At 44.0% G+C, this 19,042-nt stretch overlaps 2 long non-coding RNA genes across 2 annotated transcripts; one reads left to right on the plus strand and one right to left on the minus strand.

Moving 5' to 3' along the window:
• Nucleotides 1-3,391: 3,391 nt before the first annotated feature.
• On the minus strand, nt 3,392-14,629 carry LOC311439591. The gene is made up of 4 exons (XR_014694845.1): nt 14,562-14,629; nt 14,347-14,466; nt 5,711-5,843; nt 3,392-5,526 (listed from the first exon to the last, which is right to left on the minus strand). It is a non-coding gene; the product is annotated as an uncharacterized lncRNA (long non-coding RNA).
• LOC311439592 lies at nt 10,456-14,163 on the plus strand. Its single transcript, XR_014694846.1, has 2 exons — nt 10,456-10,911; nt 13,419-14,163. It is a non-coding gene; the product is annotated as an uncharacterized lncRNA (long non-coding RNA).
• Nucleotides 14,630-19,042: the final 4,413 nt, after the last annotated feature.

The following is a 19,042-nucleotide window of genomic DNA, read 5'->3' on the forward strand; positions in this document are numbered from 1 at the left end:
GCTGGGACAGCTCAGCCATCTCAGCTGGTCATCCCTATGAGCTCTTTTGGCCAGCCCAAGAGAGGTGTCATCACTATCTGGCTGCCATTGCCAGAGGTCGGTGGACTGTCCCTGCTCCTCAGGGCCCCCACGAGTGTGTCATGCTGCAGAACTTCTGCTGGGAGACAACCAAAGGTTTAGGGCTCTCTTTCACTCATTTTACAGGAGAAATTCAGGACTTAGACTAACCAAGTGTAGGAACTGTGATTTCACGCCTCTCATAGCACTTTAGTTGAGCAGCCACAAGTCCTGTAATATCACAGCAGATCAAAAACATGCCTAAGACTGTCTCTGGCTTATCAGCATGAAGTTCCTGCGGAGCCCATGCATGCCGCAGCACTCTGTGTAAGAGTAAACACTATTTTGAGAACAAAAGGAAGCTGATGGAGATGCTTATTTTCTCTCAATTAAGCAATAAGTTGTTCTTCTAGTTGCATTACATTTTGTTATGTACATTTTGTGCATGAGCACCGTCAGTAATTTGACTAATTTTTTGTGATAGAACCAAAGGGAGTTGCTGTGTTATTTTGTGCTGCTATCATTTTCCTCACAGGAATTAATCATATTCCTTTACAGACACCAAGACACATTTTTTGCTTGGTAGCATGCAGGAACTGCTGGTTTCTGAATGCTAAAAAGCAGAGAGCTGGCTGTGGAAGTATGTGGCTATGTAAATAAATATGGAGCTTTCCGTCTTTAAAGGACACTCAAGAGATGTGCATGGCACTCATAAAATATTTCAAGATGCGATAATTATCTGTTTTTCAGTTTGTTTACCTCAAGTTAAAAATCCACTAAGGTCTGCAAACCCTTTAAGTGAGGCTGAAATTAACTCAAATGACTGATTTGGTGTCATTTAGAAATACTTCTTTCTAAAATCACTAACAAATTCATAAGTATTAAAGAAAAATAAACGAAATGGAGTGTTGTTGTTTTATTTTTTTATTTTTTTCTTAAATCCCCAGAGCTCTCAAAGGGTTTGTATGAAATTTTCCACTGAATTTGTAAAAGCCAAATAACAGTGCACAAATGCAAATATCTTTCATTGAACAACAGGTAGCATTACCTGAAGCCAAGGCAGTGGTCACTCCATTGAGACTTCAGAGCACCCATCAGCCTGGATGTGAGCCTGACTTCTCCTGGAAACACTGGCATTGCTGCCCCCAAGGAAGGGGGACCAGCCCTCTAAAAATTAGCACAGCAGCAACAAACCTCTTCCCACAAATTTCTTAGTTTCGTTGTTTTGCAGTAAAACTGTTGAATAAAATATTTAAGGGAAAGATACATGTACTTTATAATAATAATGGAAAATTAAGTATGATAACATTAATAATCAAATGCCACTACGTATGAGTAACAAATGAGCTTAGCATATAGCCTGGGATTTCTGAAGAAGACTATCACCCATAGGCATGCAGCTCTCCCATCTTTGATTAGCTTCCCTAGGGAGTTTAAAGTGGATAGATCAGTTTCTCAATCACATGGCTTTTAGTACACATGACTTTTTTTTTTTTTTTTTTAAATAGAAATTAAACCTAAATGAAATGCAAACCAAAGTATGTTTATGGGATAAGCTAAAAGATCTTTTTTTTTTCTTTTTTCCCCTCTTACAACCATATCCACAACTCCATCACTACCAGAAGTGCAAAGCTACCTTCCTTTATTGAGCAAGTACAAGGGGTGACTGCCAGAGTGGATCAGAACTGCTGTACTACAGAGGACATTCATTCTATAGAAAAAAAAGAAAGAAAAAAAAAAAAAAATCAGCAAAATCTGATATGATTGCAAGCGATTCATTCACCTTCAGCACCCTGAATAGCTGCTTTCTCTCTGTTGAGAGAAAAGAGCATGGCAGGTAGAAGTACCACTTTGCTTTCTGATCTATCAGTCTTGCTTGATCCAGTGCTTATGGGGACTCCTAGAAGTGAAGTCTTTAACAGGAAACACTGTACAAGAAAATATCTATTTTTACCTTCATCCTTTTATAGACCAATACATTTTTATGGAAAGAGGAAAGAGAAATTATTGGAGATATCCATAGATTAGCCTTTTGATTTAGGAAGTCCAGATTTGGGGATTTGGGGAAGTAGCTAGGAAACACTTCAGCAGGACTGTCACACCTTTGTGTTCAGAGTGACCCTAGTAATAGGGAAGGTCATTGGATGCATCTGCCTGCAGTATGATGTTTCTTTTTTATGCCTTGTTGGTACAGACAGCACTCACTGACAGTAACACTCAGCCAGGAAAACCAATGTCTGAGCTTTGGCAGGTGCAACAGAAGAGCTACTGAAGTTTGAAACCAGTGCCTCATGCAATCACTGGAGCCCCGAGAGAGCTCTGAATTTATGAGCTTCTGTTTTCATGAGTCTGTTAATTAAAATTAAGATCACATAGTTTGGAAATTGCTCTGTAATAAACAGATCAGGAGTTATTACATGGTATCTAATTTGCAGCTACATAATTGCCAAAATGGTGGAAGTTTAACGCTGACCAAAGGGAATGATTTCTCTTTGCAATCACGGTCTGTAAGGCACAACACACTGCTCCTCATCTCCTCTACCTCCAGCCAGAAGACAAATTTAAGCCCTGCAATAGTGTATGTTCTCAGAGCTGTGTGCACAGCGCTGACACCACTAGAGGATCTGACCTTTACCATTTCATTCAGCAGGCTTCCCCACATCACAGCATGGTAATAATGGATCCTGGTCAGGCCAATTTACAGCATTTGCTAAATCATTAACAGACAAAAACATCCTTAGGTCCAGGCTTAGCACTGCAAGCTCCTCTTTCTCCTATTAGTCAGAATTTTCTATAGTTAGGCTTTCCTCACATTTCACGGTATTTTTTTTTTTAAATTTTAAAATTAATCCAGGGGGTGTAATGAAAATAATTGAATAGCATATGTCTTCATTCAGCCATGCCATTTGGTTGACAAGAAACAAACATTGATCTCTATAGAAAGTTCTCTGTGCCTCCTGCAACACAGAGACAGTAACTGAATAAATAGCCTTGACAACAATGTCCTTGGTGCATAGCAAGATGGGAATCCACAAATAGGACTGAGTATCACGGCGTATTGTTCGGAAGCTATTACAGAGTAAAAAATCAGAAGCAGAAACTCAGCAGACTCTCCTCAAATTAAGGGTGGACACCTAAACAATCCCAGCAAGTCTGCCAGGAAGCCAGCTTGTCACACGTGGCATCCCACTGCCTCTTTTCACTTTCACCTCAACTAGAGCTGCAGGTTCATTTAATTACCTAAGTGAATAACTTAATGATAAATTCCGCTCCATATCTGACAGCCGAGCAATTCAAGAGAATTTTAATAGGGAATAATAAACCAGACATTTTTTAAATTCACTTTGATTCCATCCCATCTTTAATTAAGTCAGTTCTGGAAAGCTTCAAGTCATAAAGGTCACTGAAAGACATTGGCAAATTAATCAATTACCATTAAAGTCTTTAAACAAACAAGCAAACAAACAAATAAACAGAAAAGGTCCAATTTTGATATACGTATTAAAGTAACCTTAAAGAAAATTGCATGTCTTTACCAAAATATCACTGTATATTGGTTTGAATGTAAAAAATACTTATGGTTAATTACAAAATAAATACTTTTTTTTTTTTTTTTTAATTGCACTTCCAATATATTTGCTTTAGCCAAAGTAAAATAATGTTACTCTCCAAACAATTATAAAATTTGATAAATAATGAATTTTGAAAATTGTGAGGTGAACTTTGGAAAATGGTTTGTCTCCAAATAAATCAAACTTGAGAGTTTTCTTTTCAAGCTGTCACTGAGACAATCAAACAAGAGCAGTCCACTTGGAGTCAGCCTACAAAATTGTTTGACTTGAAAGGTCATTTTAATCTGTTACTAACATTTGCTCTTGGATCAATTTTTAAATAAGGGAAGCTGTTTGGAAACAAAAAAATATCAAAGTTTCCAATAAAAAGACAGTCAGTGCTTCCAACTAAGGGACCAAGTAAGGAAGAGGTTATTTTTCCCCTCAGCTGAAGCAATTCACTAATGTTTCTCTGAAGTCACAGCTCTCATCCATTTTCTTGGATCGGTTCACTCTGTTGAAAACTTCACCCAGATCTAGCTGGAACCCCTTTCAAGGAGTTTTCTCACCAATTGTCTGGTTTTTTTTCCTTGAACACCATCCAAATTGAATGGACCAGATGTGTTTGGCTATAGATGTCCATTAAAATGCAACACACCTCTCATTTGATAATGGTACCCTGTGTTTGGCCAAGGATTGCCTGGGACATTCCCTGCAGCAGGGGTGAGGGAACTGAAGGCAGAAGGAAGAGCCAAGAGCCGCAGGGCTGTAACCTGCCCACAGCCCCCAAGCTTGTCTCCACCTTTGCAGCTCTAAGAAACCAGTGGAGTCTCCTGCAGCCCTTAATCAGGCTATAAATGCATTAGGCTGCCGACTGCTCGGGAGGTTGCTACAGAGATAGTCTAGCAGGGACACTGCTGCCTGTCAATACTTTATGTGATGACAAGCGCTTGTAAAAATAAATGCACATATTTGGAATGATTTTGCAAATATGTATGGAAAATATAGACTGCAACTGCTCTCATGGAATAGGACTGCACTTAACAAATATCTTCTGGAATTGTATTTTAGGTCTAAATGGATTAGTACAGAAATTTATTATCTTCTTAGTCCAGACTGGACAGGCACAGAGCTGAGGTCCCTTGGGGAAATGAACTTGTCATCCCCAATCATCTCCTCAGCCAAGAACAAGACAGAGAGCAGGCCTCAGACCAAATGCAGCTGAATGGCTACCAAAGGACCAGTTTGTGCCTGAGTGCAGGCCCGACACTCCACGGTGCTCCTCTCTGCTCATGAAGCAGGCTTCCAGCAGCTCGACAAGCCCCAACCAGTTTCCTGCTGTCATGAAAATTGACTCCATATCCACAAGCCTGGCGAAAATTTATTCTGTCCTTGTGGCACCCCGAGGTCGAAGAAGGTCATTTACAAATAGTGATGAAAAATATAAAAATTAAAGCAAACCTTGCACTGAATTTGCGTAAGTCTGGGGTCTGGGGATTTTCAGCTTGTTCCATGAAGAAAAGTTCCTTGTAAATTCCTGTTCAGACAAGATCCCTCATTGTCAGTGACGTCCAAAAGCTGCACAGGATTAAAAGCAGAATGGTAGCTGGAAAGCCGTGTTACTCATCAACATTCTCTGATGGTCTGGCTATTTCCAAATCACAAGCCTTATCTGCCTCCCCAGCAGAAGCCAGTCACAGCAAGCTGTGAGCTGTTCATCTGCCTCGTGTTGTACATCTGCCTTCCTCCCCTGAGCAGGGACATGCCAAGGTAGAGCAAGGAGGGTGTGCACAGGTCCACAGAGGAGGAATTCTTCCTTCTTGAGCTCCCCGCAGCTCAGTGCCACCATCAGATGCTCCCAGCACAGGCACAGCACCCACAGACAAGCACTGTGCTGGGGCAGCGTAAGATTGTCCACCTGCAGAGCAGAGGGAAAACCTTGGTGATTAATCATGCACCATTGCACAACCTAATTTGCATAGATTTGTCATGGCTGTAGGGTTAAATCAGGGAAAACAGCTCTTTGCATACAATGTTCCCCAGGCTGCGTGTGCAAACAAGAATGAAGAGAGCACCCAGAGCAGACGAGCAATGGGACAAACCTCAGTCCTCACAGCCACCACGTAAGACCCCGTCCAGGTTCCTCCATGGGCACATCTCGTGGGGTACGGTGAGTCAGCTGCTGGCTTCTCAGCCCAGGGTGCAGTTCATTGGAAATGCAGAAGGAATGAGGGACTGAAATGAGATGAAAAGCCAACGAATAAACCCACACAAGTGTTTCTCATTGTGAGATTCACAGAAATACCAAGTTTGTCTCCCTGCTTTCCCCAAAACTCTGAAAAAATCATTTCTGCTAAAAGCTGTGTCCTTTAGTGTGCTTGTTTTTAAATAAGACTAGTTTTCCCGGTGTTCACACATCCAGGCACATGTTTGTGTAAAGTGCTTAGCTTCCGAGTGAGCTATTTTTGCCAGATTTGTGAGCTTGGCCTGTCACCTCGGAAGCAGGGAGCAGCACAGCACCTAGTGTCTCCCTGTTTGAGAACATCCCCCCTCGCACGTGAAGGGCACCAGTCAAATCCCCTGCCTGGATCTAACACCTCGGGAGCCCTCCAGTTCTTCCTGGCATCCCTTGCTGGCAAGAAGCATGTGATATTGATATTGGGCTGCTCTTTGATTTCTGAAGTGTGACATTCATTTGGCTCAAAGCGATGTTTTCACATTAACAGCAACCGAGCAGATTATCTGCCCAAGCACAAAGCCCAGCCTGATGGGAGGTGGGGGCTAGCTGGGACCCTGGCTGGCAGCGTGGTCGCATCCCCAGCCTGGCAAGCAGCACGCCTTGTGCATGCTCTCTGCAGCTCCTCCAGAGCTCGCTGGAGTGGCCTGGGCTCGCTGCCAGAGCTAGGTGGTAGGAGGCAGAGATGCAGGCAGACACAGTCATTGCCCATCTGTTTTCCCCTTGTAGCTTATGCTGGCTGCCTCGAAGGTAAACATAAGGCAAGCAGCCATCAGACTTGACATCCTTCCTTCCTCTCCTCGCCCTGACTGTCGCCGTTTGTCTCCCTGAGAATTACCCCCTCTCTTCAAGGAATCCCCTCTAAAATGGGAGTGAATAAATCCACTCCCACGGCAGAGCCAAGGACACGCTGGCTTTGGGCCTGTTCCCATGCCCTGCTGAAGCCACTGAGCCCAAACAGACAGAAACTCCTCAAGGCAGGAGACAGATCTTTGCCCAGGGCACAGGACTCTTCACATCTACTCCATTCCCAGCACAGCTGTCACACCATTACTGACTTCATTCCTAAAGCTATTCACTTAGAAGTCCATTTTACCCAAGCTGGACTTCACCAGCACCACCGTCCTGGTTGTGTCTGCCCACAGACTGGGCGCTTCCAACTTAACCACCTGCACAACCCCTCGCCCCTCAGCACAGCCTTCATTCCCAGAGACAGCCAGCAGCAACAGGCTGAGATCACACTTGTCTCCTCCACCTTCAGACATCATCAGCATCAACATCAGTACCAGAGAAGTCATCTGAAAGCATCACCAGGCTGGTTCAGTACCTGCCTTGGACACCTCACCTGTGTGGCACAGCTCAACAGGCAGAGCAGTCAGGGTTACTAAAGGGATTTCACTACAAATCAAACCATGTACCTACACCTGTAGCTTGCCCTATGCTTTAAAGCTTGTGAAAGGAGTGTCACGGGATTTTATTTGTTTTTTCCACGAGAACAATTCCTTCTGGAGCTATCTTTATTCTCCAGGCTTTGTGGGCAGAACAAAAATCAGCCATGGGTGATTTCTGCCTGACCTGGCTTTAGCCCACTGCGATGAGAGGATCTTTTTTTAAGGGGTGCTTAAAAGCATGAGGGGCTGAAGTACAGAACATATTTGGCAAAAGATTAATATTTCCAAAGATATGGAGAGGTTTGGCTACAGAGAACTCAGCACTTCTCAGCGGCTTGTTCCAGCAGTTTTTACCTTATAAAGAAACTGTTCCTAATTTCTCCAGCTTCCCCTCTCACCAGCCTCTCTTACCACTACTGTCGCTGCATAAAAGAGCCCTGTTAATACCAGGAATCATCTCCAGGATTCTGAAGGCACTGACACGCTCTAATCAAGTGTCCCTGTAGTATTTTCACTAGCTAAACAAGCATGCCTGCTCAGCTCTCCTACTTCCAGGCTGTTTTTGTGCCTGTGCTGATTTTCTGCTCTCTATTCTTCACTTTAAGCCCACAGATGGCACAACTGTCCCCACTGGCCTCAGCAGCCCCATGCACAGGCACCAAACCCCCGGCTCCCACGGCTGCTCAGCCACCCAGGCTGGCCCAGCTGGTTTGCCAATAGTTTGCTTCATGATTACCAAGGGGAATAGGAAAGACACTGTCAAAAAATAAGCCCTGTGTGAAAGATTCCCATTCATTTGAGCAGATTACACTTTGCAATTCGTACATCCTTATCACAATTTTAAAATAAAAATCATGTAGAAAATAAGTGTCATAAGCTTTTAAAACATGACACTGCCAAACTCTTTGCCTTCCACAGAGCAAGAAAGCATTTCCAGTTCTCCTGTTCCTTCACCCTTTCCCTTTTCTGGATACTCATCGGGGAAGAGGGAAGAACCTGCGTGATCCTGTTTATACACAATTAAAATTTTTAAAAATTTTAAGGTTCCAAACTAAAATGCTAACTTCTAAAAGCTAAATATTTGCAGAAGTCAAAATACTCCCACTTATATAATACCATGCTTGCAAACCAAGCTGGACTGCAAGATGTGAGCTGTATTCTGACCATTAATGATGCAACTTTTAGGTAACAGACTTCTGATGGGCTGCCCATACATGCACAATTCTTTAGGTTTACATGGTGATTTATTTTTTTTTTTAATTAAGCACATCTCATCTTCAATAACTTTCAGAAGAATTATCAGACAAATACTACTGACAGTCAACAAGGATAATGTCTCAACCAGGACATGAGGACTGATAATGTCGAACATATAATGTAATTTTCTAAGGGCATTAAAGAGAACATTTAAGGTAATAAAACATACCCTTTTTGTAAAAAAAAAAAAAAAAAAAAAAAAAAAAAAATTGCACAAATGACAATCAGTAACTGCCTTAATGACATCAGTAACTGCCTTAATCCATCTGACCAAAACTCCTGCAGTTATCAGTCATTACAAGTTCTCATTACCCTTTCCTCTTTCTGACCTGCCATGCCAAAAGCACCCCCACCACCAACATGCAAAATTCTCCTGTGTTTGGAGCCTGACCAAGACCTGGGTAACAGAGCTGCCTATTTACCAGCCACAGAGCAAGATCATGCGTATTCATGGATGCTGAATCAGTCATCTCAGAGCACTTCCAGTGAAAAATTCAGCCCCACAGTTTATGTGCAATATAGTAAATGTTATTGTTTTCCACTTTAATAGATGCACAAAGAGATGTGAAAGGTAAGAACATGCCATTCATATAGCAACAGATATATCTAAGGACTCCTGACCCCAGTTCATGGCTCAAACATCTTTGCTACTCTCCTGTGCAGGAAGAAATGTGTTACTTGGAGAGTTCTTGCAGTCAAATTGCTGGAAAACTGGAAAAGTTTAGGAGTATTTATTTTGGTGAACTGCATCCCTGAACAGGGTAACATGCCAGAATGCAAATATGCTTCTTCCAAGCAACAAATGGATTATTTTACGAATTTAGGACCATGGTAAAGGTGTGGCTTGCAGCGTGTGTTGTTTGCAGAGCAAATAAAAAAGGATGCACACACTCAGGCACCAGTTCAGTGCCTTGCCTGGGACTCCAGGAGTCTCCCTCTGCATAGAAACTCTTTCAGATAAAACCAAACCCACAGATTTTCCTGAAGCACATCCTGGACAGCATCAGCTCATGCATGATTTTAAATGGTTTTACCTTGGCTGCAGCAACAAGCCCAAGGGCACGGATGAAGGTGTGACAACAGAGACCTGGAGGAAATTAATAAGTACAAAGGAACTGCACACAACACAAAATCTAAATATGAGAGAGACAATGGAAATGACCCATCCCAGACAGCCCGGAAGGTGAATTCCCACCATCAAAAGGCATCCTTAATCTCTTAAAGCATTAAGCAGATTCAGCAATCATTGCAACTCTCTAAGCATTTAAAGGTTAATTGCAACCAAGATCTTTCAACATACTGATGCTAGAGCATAAAGGTTTCAGGAAATGAAACAACCATATTTAAGGAGCTAATATCACAGATTCATGTCTCCCAGAGCTTTGTCCAGTGTCTAGCACTGACTCTTCTGTTTGTTTGTTTGTTTTGTTTTGTTTTGTTTTTTTATCTGAGACTCCAAACAATACAAGTAAATGTACTTTGCTGTCAGGCTGAAGGCTTGAAAATCCAACAGATCGTTTCTGCTGGGCCTAATTATTAAATCCAGAGCTAGATGTGGAAAATTGAACCCACATCTTTAAAATGCTTGCTTGGATGAATAATAGCACCCCAGATACACGTATTTGAATTTCCTTTCCTGTGGCTACATTTTTAAGTGTTTTTCTTTTACTTCCCCTGCAGACTATTACGGACACAGTCCCGCAGTGACCCACAGAGGGGCACACTATTAAAAGCTAAGCTGTTGGGGCGTTGCTTCTTTCTAAGGCAGACAGGAGGCTGGTTTGGTCACTTGCGATAGACTTTATCACCCTGCACCCTTGTGCTTCCGTCTCGGGCTGGGTGCTGACGAAGTTCTCACCCAAGATTAAGATAACCAGGAAAGACGTAGAAAACTGGTTGTGACATGAGAAACCTCTGGATGTGATAGATAAGAGTGCAAGAACCTGACGAGCATTTTGTGGTCGAGTGGTCCAGTCTCTCTCCAATCAAGCAGCTTCCTTCAAACCCAAGAACATTTTATTACCAAAAGAGATGTCCAAAAGCAGACAGAAAAAGCTATAAGATCCTAGACAAGCACTCAGGACAATTTGGGCTAAGTGCCCAGTATTTTCCCCCCTCTGTCTTTATACAAGTGCCAAGTAAGATCAGCTCTTTGCTAATTCAAAATAGTAGAAAAGCAAAAATGTAAGTAAAGGAGAAACAAAGCAGCATTGCTATCCTATAAAACGTAAACTATTGGTTCAGCAACATGAGATTTCTGCTCTCTTTTCAAAAGGAAATGTGAAAGCAGAGCTGGCGTCATGCCAAGAACACCTTTATTTACAAAGCAAGTCAGGGAATAAGCTGGATTTCCTTAGGAATATTCACAGCTCAGAACCTCTCCTCTGACATCCAGCCTGCCAGTGCTTTAGGACTCCAGGTATTCAAAAGGCTCTAAAGCCTGGTTATCATGGTAACAGCTAAGTGCATTGTTCACATTTCACATTGTGGGGGAAGAAACTAAACAGACAAGACCTTTTGCATTACTGAATAGCTGAGAAACCAGCTCTTGCATCTGCCTCTTCAGACAGGGATTTCTACCTGCCTTGCACACTTTTGCATCACTGTTGTGTTCAGGGAGCAGATTAAGTGAAGGTACAAACACACACTTGCAACATATTCCCATAACAGAAGCCAGATGGTCTCCTCCAGGTCTGGTAAGAGCCCAGACCTGCCATGCACACAGACCTCCCAGGTGGAACAAAACCCAAGTACTGCTTTTGTTGTTTCCTGCAAGGAGTTTTGGTCAATTTGTTGTCCCCAGGGGGGAAAATGTTTACTTAGTCTTGATGTCGTTTCTCATTAGCAAGGCTGCTAAGTGAAATATTGGGCCGTCCAACTTTAGATCCAGCAGGACCAGCTGCAAAGGGGAAGGACAATAAACAGCCAGCAGGAAGAGTTCTCAGCCTCTAAAGATCACAAAGTTACGCAAAGGCAATGCCAATAACCATGTGGACTGATAAAAGTTGCAGAATCTCTAAATCTAGGAAGCAGCAATTACCTCTTACATTTAGCATTTGATTCATCACTCCCATAACACAGAAAAGACATCATTCCTCCAATTAACATAGCAAGCAAAGAACTGGGGATTAATACCAAGTAGTTCAATGCTCTATTATCCTGTGCTAACAACCCTCCACAAGTCAGAATTGGCTCCAGGCACCTTGGGCACTCAAGAGCACTTCTTCAGAGCCACAGAGATATCAAGATCAAACCCAGGAAATTAGCTTTCATCTGTAACACAATAGCAATGCAAAAATTTATGACTGCAACTAAGCCTGTAAAATAAGCTCAGTTCCTTTTCACTAACGCTCGGAAAGTGATTAGGGCAGCATTATGGGGCAACAGGCTGGTGGGAGCCCCATCTGAGCTCACTTTTACTGGTGCAGGTGTTCACGCTGAGAAGGCAGAGCACTGAAATTTAAGGGTATCTAACTTAAAAGACAGCTGTGGTGAAATCAGCCCAAGTTCAAACGGAAGAGGACTGGGTTTTATGCTACTGCTTGAAGAATGGGAGACATCTGGTGCACGTTCACTGAGCATCGCTGGGAATAACACTGCCTCTACCCACCAGGCAGAGCAGCAGGCTGCTTCGGCAGGAGGTGCTGGGAGGTAAATGGGAACAGCAGGGCATAAAGAAGGATGTGGGAATGGCTCGACAGGACTGCTGTCATGTTAACATGACTTAGCCTCCACAGGGAAGTCACAGCCTCACACCAACACACAGGAGGCCTGGTGGCTCAGGGGAACAGGAGGGCCCTGTGGTGCAGAGGCCCTGCCCCAGGCAGGGATGCGTGCTTGCAGGTGTAGACAGAATTGATTCACGAAATGGAGCCCTTTCTCTGCACAGATCCATCCCTGGGGGCTCCCTGAGCTCAGCTGTGGGAGGCAATGGCCAACCATTGTTGGAGCTGAGGCCTATAAAGGCAGGCTTGTCTCTGCTGCCACAAACAGCACAGCTCCTTGGGCTGACAAGGTGAGCTTAAAAGCTCATCTCTACAAGAAGATCAAGAAGACTTCAAATATCTTCCCATTACAGAAACGAGAGTGAAAGCACCAGCCTGTGGCAGGGAGGAGAGATTCTCCTTCAGGAAAGTGCCCCTTCTCAGCTCAGCACCTTGGGCAGCACAGAACGCAGGCAGTGCTAAGGTCACTTGGAAATTCAATTCTAAAAGAGATACTCCACAGTTAACATTTTCCAGCCTCGGGAGGACAGAATTGAGTTGTTTATTCAGAATGAAGCACATCTGGCTAATGTAAAGTTTGCTTGTAATTGGCCCCGATGAACAATAAAGTTGCAAACTCATTTCACCAATGCCTGAATGTGCAGAAAGCAATCTGCCACAGGATGTTTTATAGGAAGCGCTGTGCTCCAGCATCATGCAGCCTGATGCTGTGTGAATCACAGCCCATTTAACAGTGACATTGATGCTAGGCTGCTCCAGAGAAGGAAAGGCAGCTCTGCCCATTACATACCAGCCAACATCATTAGGGTCAATTACCCCATTAGTGCTGAAACAGACCACAGATTCCTTACATGTGAGCAGAGAGTTTCAATCCTCTCCAAGTATCACTTTCAACTAGCAATCACAAAACAGGCACATGGAGATATTCAGCTACTTACAAACAGCACTGAGCACCTAGCAGAATTAGGTCCTTAATTAGGATTTAATAAGCAGCTAATTGTAATGGCAGTGGTCTCATTAGCTTGATGCCTCATTACTGTGAACACAGATCAGGTTGAGAAAGCCAGTCAGCCTTGCAAGCCTCTCCAAACAATGCAACTGGGGTTGATTAAAGCAAGCACTGCTTTTGTGGCAGCTACTAATGAAAAGCAATTTCATAGCCAATGGGAAACTAACAGTAATTTGTGTCACTCTTTTTCAGAATGTCTTTAGTAAGAAGCATGGGACCAGGAAGTTTGTTAATACTAAATAAATGCCAAAAATGAAGAGGAAGAATTCATAGTCAGCACTGCAAAATCGGGAACACTGGACTGGAACGATGTTTGCACCAAAGACAGCACATGGAAATTACTAATGACAGTTAATTGTAAAACCTCTAAAGCAAACCAATGTATTTCTGAATCATGAAGAACTTAACAGTCTTTGGTTACCTGTTATGTCTATTTAAGCTGTAAGTTCCAGTATAAGTTCAGGTACTGCCCCACAGGAGCTGAAATCACGTTGAATTTTGACTGCAGTGTTCAACTTGCCTTTGATCAAACAAAAATGTCTGTCTAGTGATTCTCATCTGCCTCCATTTGTAGATGATCATAGCTACAGGTCCAAAATCAAGTTCTGCATTTATTAGGAATAGTATTTATTGCTATGTGTTTCATATATCTTTTTTCTTGTGATTCCAGAAATTTAGAGAAAAAGACAGAGTGCTCCTTCGTGAAAATTAACGATCAATTACTTATTTCTGAATGCAAATCAAGAAGGAGTAGCCTCTATGCTCTGCTGCTCACCTGCTTTCAATCAAGAACATGAAGTTTTCTAAGGCTAGGAGTTTGCAGCAAGCCATTCTACATCATCTTTGCACCACACGGAACCAATGTGACAGCTGGTAAAACAAATTCAAAAGACATGGCTCATTTAAAAATAAATATTCTGGTCTTGATCTCCATGTATCAAAGTTTCTGCAAGTCATATATGAAAAGTCTTGTACAGAAGGGAATTGAAACTTTTTGAAGTTGATAGTGATATGGAAAATTACCAATCTGTGTGCATGTGTTTGTGTGTTGAAAAGATGCCTGCAAAACAAATCTTTACCTAGAATGCCCTTCAGGTGAAAAATACAGAGATATACCTACCACAGAGAGCACACCATGCTGATACCATTGTGAATCACTTTACTCTGGCACAGGCAGCATTTGCAGCATAGCAGCAAGCAGCTACACCCCTTGTGGACCGTCATAGCCCTTGGTTAGCAACTGTTATGAAAAGAAACAATGCTCACAGCCACCAAAGCCAGAGAAATCCCTCAGAAGCCTGAGGATGTGATTTCTCAGTAGTTAAGAAGCATTACTTATTACGCTGTGATGTTGCCACTGCCTTTGTCCTGCACAGGTGCCAGTATCTGCAGGCAACAGGCTGAGGGAGAGGGAGGACAACCAGCAGAAAACCCCTTTTTTTTTTTTTTTTTTTTTTCTGGTCTGTTTCTTTATTGGTTTAGATCTCTGAACTTGCTCACCCTGAGATCAAAAAAAAAAAAAAAAAAAAAAAACAAAGCATCAATATCTTCACTTGGAGCATCAGTTGTGTGCTTACAGAGTCCATGGTGAACAAAGAGCACCACTCAAAGATGTTAACACACACAGAGAGGTTCTCAAGGATAGCCCAGCACCATTACAAGAGAGCAAACATGGATTTCACTCAGCCAGTTAATACAAAACAAGAACAAAGAGCCACGATGCTAGGAAGTCTGGCTGCCTGCTATTGATTTTATACCACAAAAATCCAATGAGAAAGTCTTTGTGAAAGGCTCAGGCAGCCTTCAAAGAGCTTGTTTCACACCAAAGTGCTGTGGCAAGCACAAGATTTGGGGCTGACCCAGGGTTTTCTCCCAGCAGGCTGTCCCTGAGAGCTGCCCCGCACCTGCCAGGCAGGCTGCAAGAAGAGCAGCGGGTGCCCTGGTGGTCCGCACTTTCAGTTCTCCTGTGCTTTATCCAGGAAAGTGCTCATTGTCAAGGAGCTGGGTAGGACAGGAGGTCAGTGGATGGTGCTTTTCTCCAGCTACAGAACAAGAGGCTACACTTTCCTGGCCCACAAGCTGACCAGGAGCATGGAGTGTGCCCATCAGGCAGCCCCAGCCTCCTGTAGCCCCGTCCACATGTGGCAGCATTTTACCAGTGAAAATTACACCCGATCCTCCTCATCTCCAGTGCTGCACAGAAGGATGAAGCAGCTTATAGAGGCCTCATGCCTCCTGCTGTCAGTTTTGATTGCGTTGCTATGAAGCCTCCTGTAAGCAGCCAGCTCAGCTGGGCAGGAGTGAGGAGAGGAACGGAGGCAGGTCAGGATCTGTTCAGCTGGCAGCGGTTGTCACCTCTGCTTCCCTCCTTGAGGCAGAAACACAGAGAAAACAGGATCTGAGAAAGGCAATTCCAGTAACGGAACTCGCTGCACTGAACGCAGCCAGCTGTGCTATGCAACCGCTCTCTGGAAGGAAAGAGCTACCTAATTACCAAAAGTGCCATTTCTAGAGACTGAGCAGCACCAGTCCCGGCTGTGTATGCTGCAGGATTTAGGAGCAATCTACATCAAAACGCTGCTGTGCGTCAGAGAGCGTACAGTCCAAACCAGACAATGTGGTGGACAGCAAGAAGGAGGACGTCAAAGGCAGACCAAGACTTTAAGCTTGAAAATTACTTAATGAGGCAAGGAGAGACAGGATTTATCATCATCTGTGCAGCATCATCTAAGGGGAAACAGAGCTGGGAGGGCTGAACTAGAGAGACAGACAGACAGGTGCCCTGATCTGTGAAATATCCAAAACAGAAATGAGAAAAAAGCAATAATGGCCTCTTCATGGGTGAGGAATGGAGGCTTAGCATGGCTATATGACATTTTTAAAGTTAAGTACCCCAGTACTTGGAAAAGCATCGAGAGTACTGGACAGAAGAGGGCTAAAAATATGTGATACCAAGCTCAGCAGCATTTCCATACCTGGCTGCTATTTCCAAAGTTGAAGCAGGTACTTAAGTGATCAGGTACAGCTGAAGTACAGCAAGAAGTGAAATACAAATTTCCAAAATCACTGGCATTCTCCCTCTCACCCCCCCCCCTTACCTTGTACTGTAATTGCTTTCCAAAAATTACATTCAAATCTCCATAGTCAGTGCAGTTTCAACAGTACAGAGTGTGCAGAACTCTTAAATCCCCAGGCTCTCTCAATGGCCACAGAGATGGAGAACAGCAGGTAAGTAATCATTTCAAAAACAGGGTATTTGCCTTATTCTGGAAAGATTTGTGGACTTGTTGTGCAAGGGACTGTCACACTAGCAATCTGTGTGAGGAAAAGCAAAGCTAGATGTTTTTTAAACTTATAATTTTGTTGTAAATGTAAGTGCTGAACACTTTTTAAAATTGTTCATAAATTGCATTACTCTAGCATTAACATTAATTTTGATGTTAGTGACTACTTGTACTTTATGGAGCTCTAAGAAATACACCAAGCAAAATCTGATTTTAGCAAAGAAAAAGATCTTGCAACTGGAACAAAAAGTCTCTCTCCCTCATGCCAAAGCCATAAAATTATTTCTCAGAAGTCAGTGGGGATTTTCCCACAAAGGTATGCATTTCCTGATAGCGAAGGTAACAACCAGCATTAAATCTTGGTGGCTCACCAGGCCCACAAGCGATTTGTGTTAGTTAATTGTGTAGCCACCCCCTACAACAGGCCCTCCAGCAGGAGCAGAGCCACGGGGGACATGCAGGGACCAGAGACATCTTCTAGCTGAGCCTGTGACTGCAGGAGCCCAGAGTCACTTTGAGGGGCAGGAAGCTGTGCCCACCCAATTAATAGCTTCAGCCATTTTAGGAACCTTGTCACCGTACCTGCAAAGATGGGGTGGGGAAGGGACAGGCGATGGTTATGTTCAGTCTTGGAATACCAACCACAGTAATTCAGCAGCATGAGGTAGGGCCTAAGAGCATAGAGGAGTAGGAGACCTACGAAGAAGAAAGGAGCTTCAAGGCACAAGCTTCACCCTCTGGAGATGGGGTTCAGATGCCCACCTGCCAGCAGACGTCCTTCATGAGCCCACTAAGTCAGGAGCACCTGCTTCCCCCCAGGAGAAACTATCTATCACCTCCCAGGTTAAGGGATGTGTTGTGGAGAAAATTACCTGAAATGCTGAGAACTACAGGAAGATCTACAGGAAGATCTCAGGGACAAGAACCCATGTGAGAACACCTAACTATTTGTCACAAGCTGCATGGCCAAAGCCCTCCTGAGAGCTGCTCCAAGACCACAGCGCACAGCCAGGTGCCGCACCTACACAGGTCTTCCAAAGAGCTCTGTTCTCCCTCCCCAAGCTCCGTCACAGTTTATGAACACACAGAGCAGAAATTTGACAAGAGGGAAGACAACTGGGGTCAGACTAGGTGACCTCAACCTCCCTTCTCGCCTCCTGCTATAAAAGCAATATAGTCAGAAACACTACTGGTGCTTCCTTCCCCCCTCTATGCTTCCATTTTGCTACTGCCAGTCCCCAAGAGCTGTGCCATTTATTTGGGGCAAGACAAGATACTCGCTACAAGCTCCTGCTCTCTAAAGACAGCTTTGTGAAGCGGCTACTGAGAAAGCAGGCTCATATCTACGAAGGGTCACGTACCTTTGTCAGGATCCCCAGCCATACCTCCATCACCAGTTGTTCTCTCCCTTGGCAAAGGCAACCCAGTTCTGATGAAATCCTCATTAAAAGCTTCCTAAGTAGGAAAAACTATCTTCTACCTCCCATATCGCCAATATACGTGTAGCTGCTGGCCTCTGCTCCTGTGTGCCCACGAGGTGCACACGCAGAGGGGCTGCAGGCAGGAATCTGCCAGCTGCTCGCCCTCGACCCCAGCCAGCTCTGGTGCCCCTGGGACATGTGTGGGGATGTGTGGTCTGAGGAAACATCCAGCAGCCTGTGCTAAACCTGAACAGCACCTCATGAGGTTGCATAAGGGCTTCAGGCAAAGGGAGCCAAGCGATGCAACAGACAATTCCGCCATTCTGCCCCCATCATGCAGAAAACATCCATTAGGGAGCCCACAAACTCCTCAAGAGCCAGGCACGTCTTTTTACTCACTTTGTTAACTTCCAGCCACCCCATTCACCTCCACACCATGGAGGTCAATCTTCCCTGTCCCCCCAACTACTCCACCTGACTGGCACAGCTGAAGGATGGAGACCGAGGAGATCTGTAACAGCCACAGCTGGAACAGAGCTCCATTTCCCCTACATTACACCCATTTTCAGTGACAAACTGAACTCAAGTCACCTCTGTTACCATTTCTTGCTAGTGATCTGCCATGAACTCTTTGAGGTCAACAACCTCAGCAGAGCCCAGTGTCTGGCCTAGCTTATTGTCTGACCAGTTTCTGTATGTCTGGGCCATTTGTTTAACCCACAGCCCCACACAACATCCCCATTTGGCTTGTGCGTAATTTAGGGAACAGATGAATGCCATTTCCGTTGTTGCCCAAGAGTGGATGTAGCCACGTGTCTGAGCGCTTGCTGAACAAACACCCCAGGTCAAAACCACACACAGCCTTCAGTATTTCGTAGAGAAACTCCTGCTGGTGTCAACGGAGGCAGAACTTCCATCGGTCTTCATAACACCAGCATCACCCATCTTGTGCCCTACCTTGTCTTTACAGCTGCTGCTTCACTTTGTGGTGTGGGTTTTGTTTGCAGCCCCATGATTTAAAAATCCTGAACTATATTTTCAGACAAGAAAAATGTTAGTTTGCAGTGAAACAACCCTCTAACACTGAAGTAACTGCTGGCACCACCCTATG

The sequence above is a fragment of the Aythya ferina genome (genome assembly GCF_964211825.1).
Source record: "Aythya ferina genome assembly, chromosome: 7".
NCBI lineage: Eukaryota > Metazoa > Chordata > Aves > Anseriformes > Anatidae > Aythya > Aythya ferina.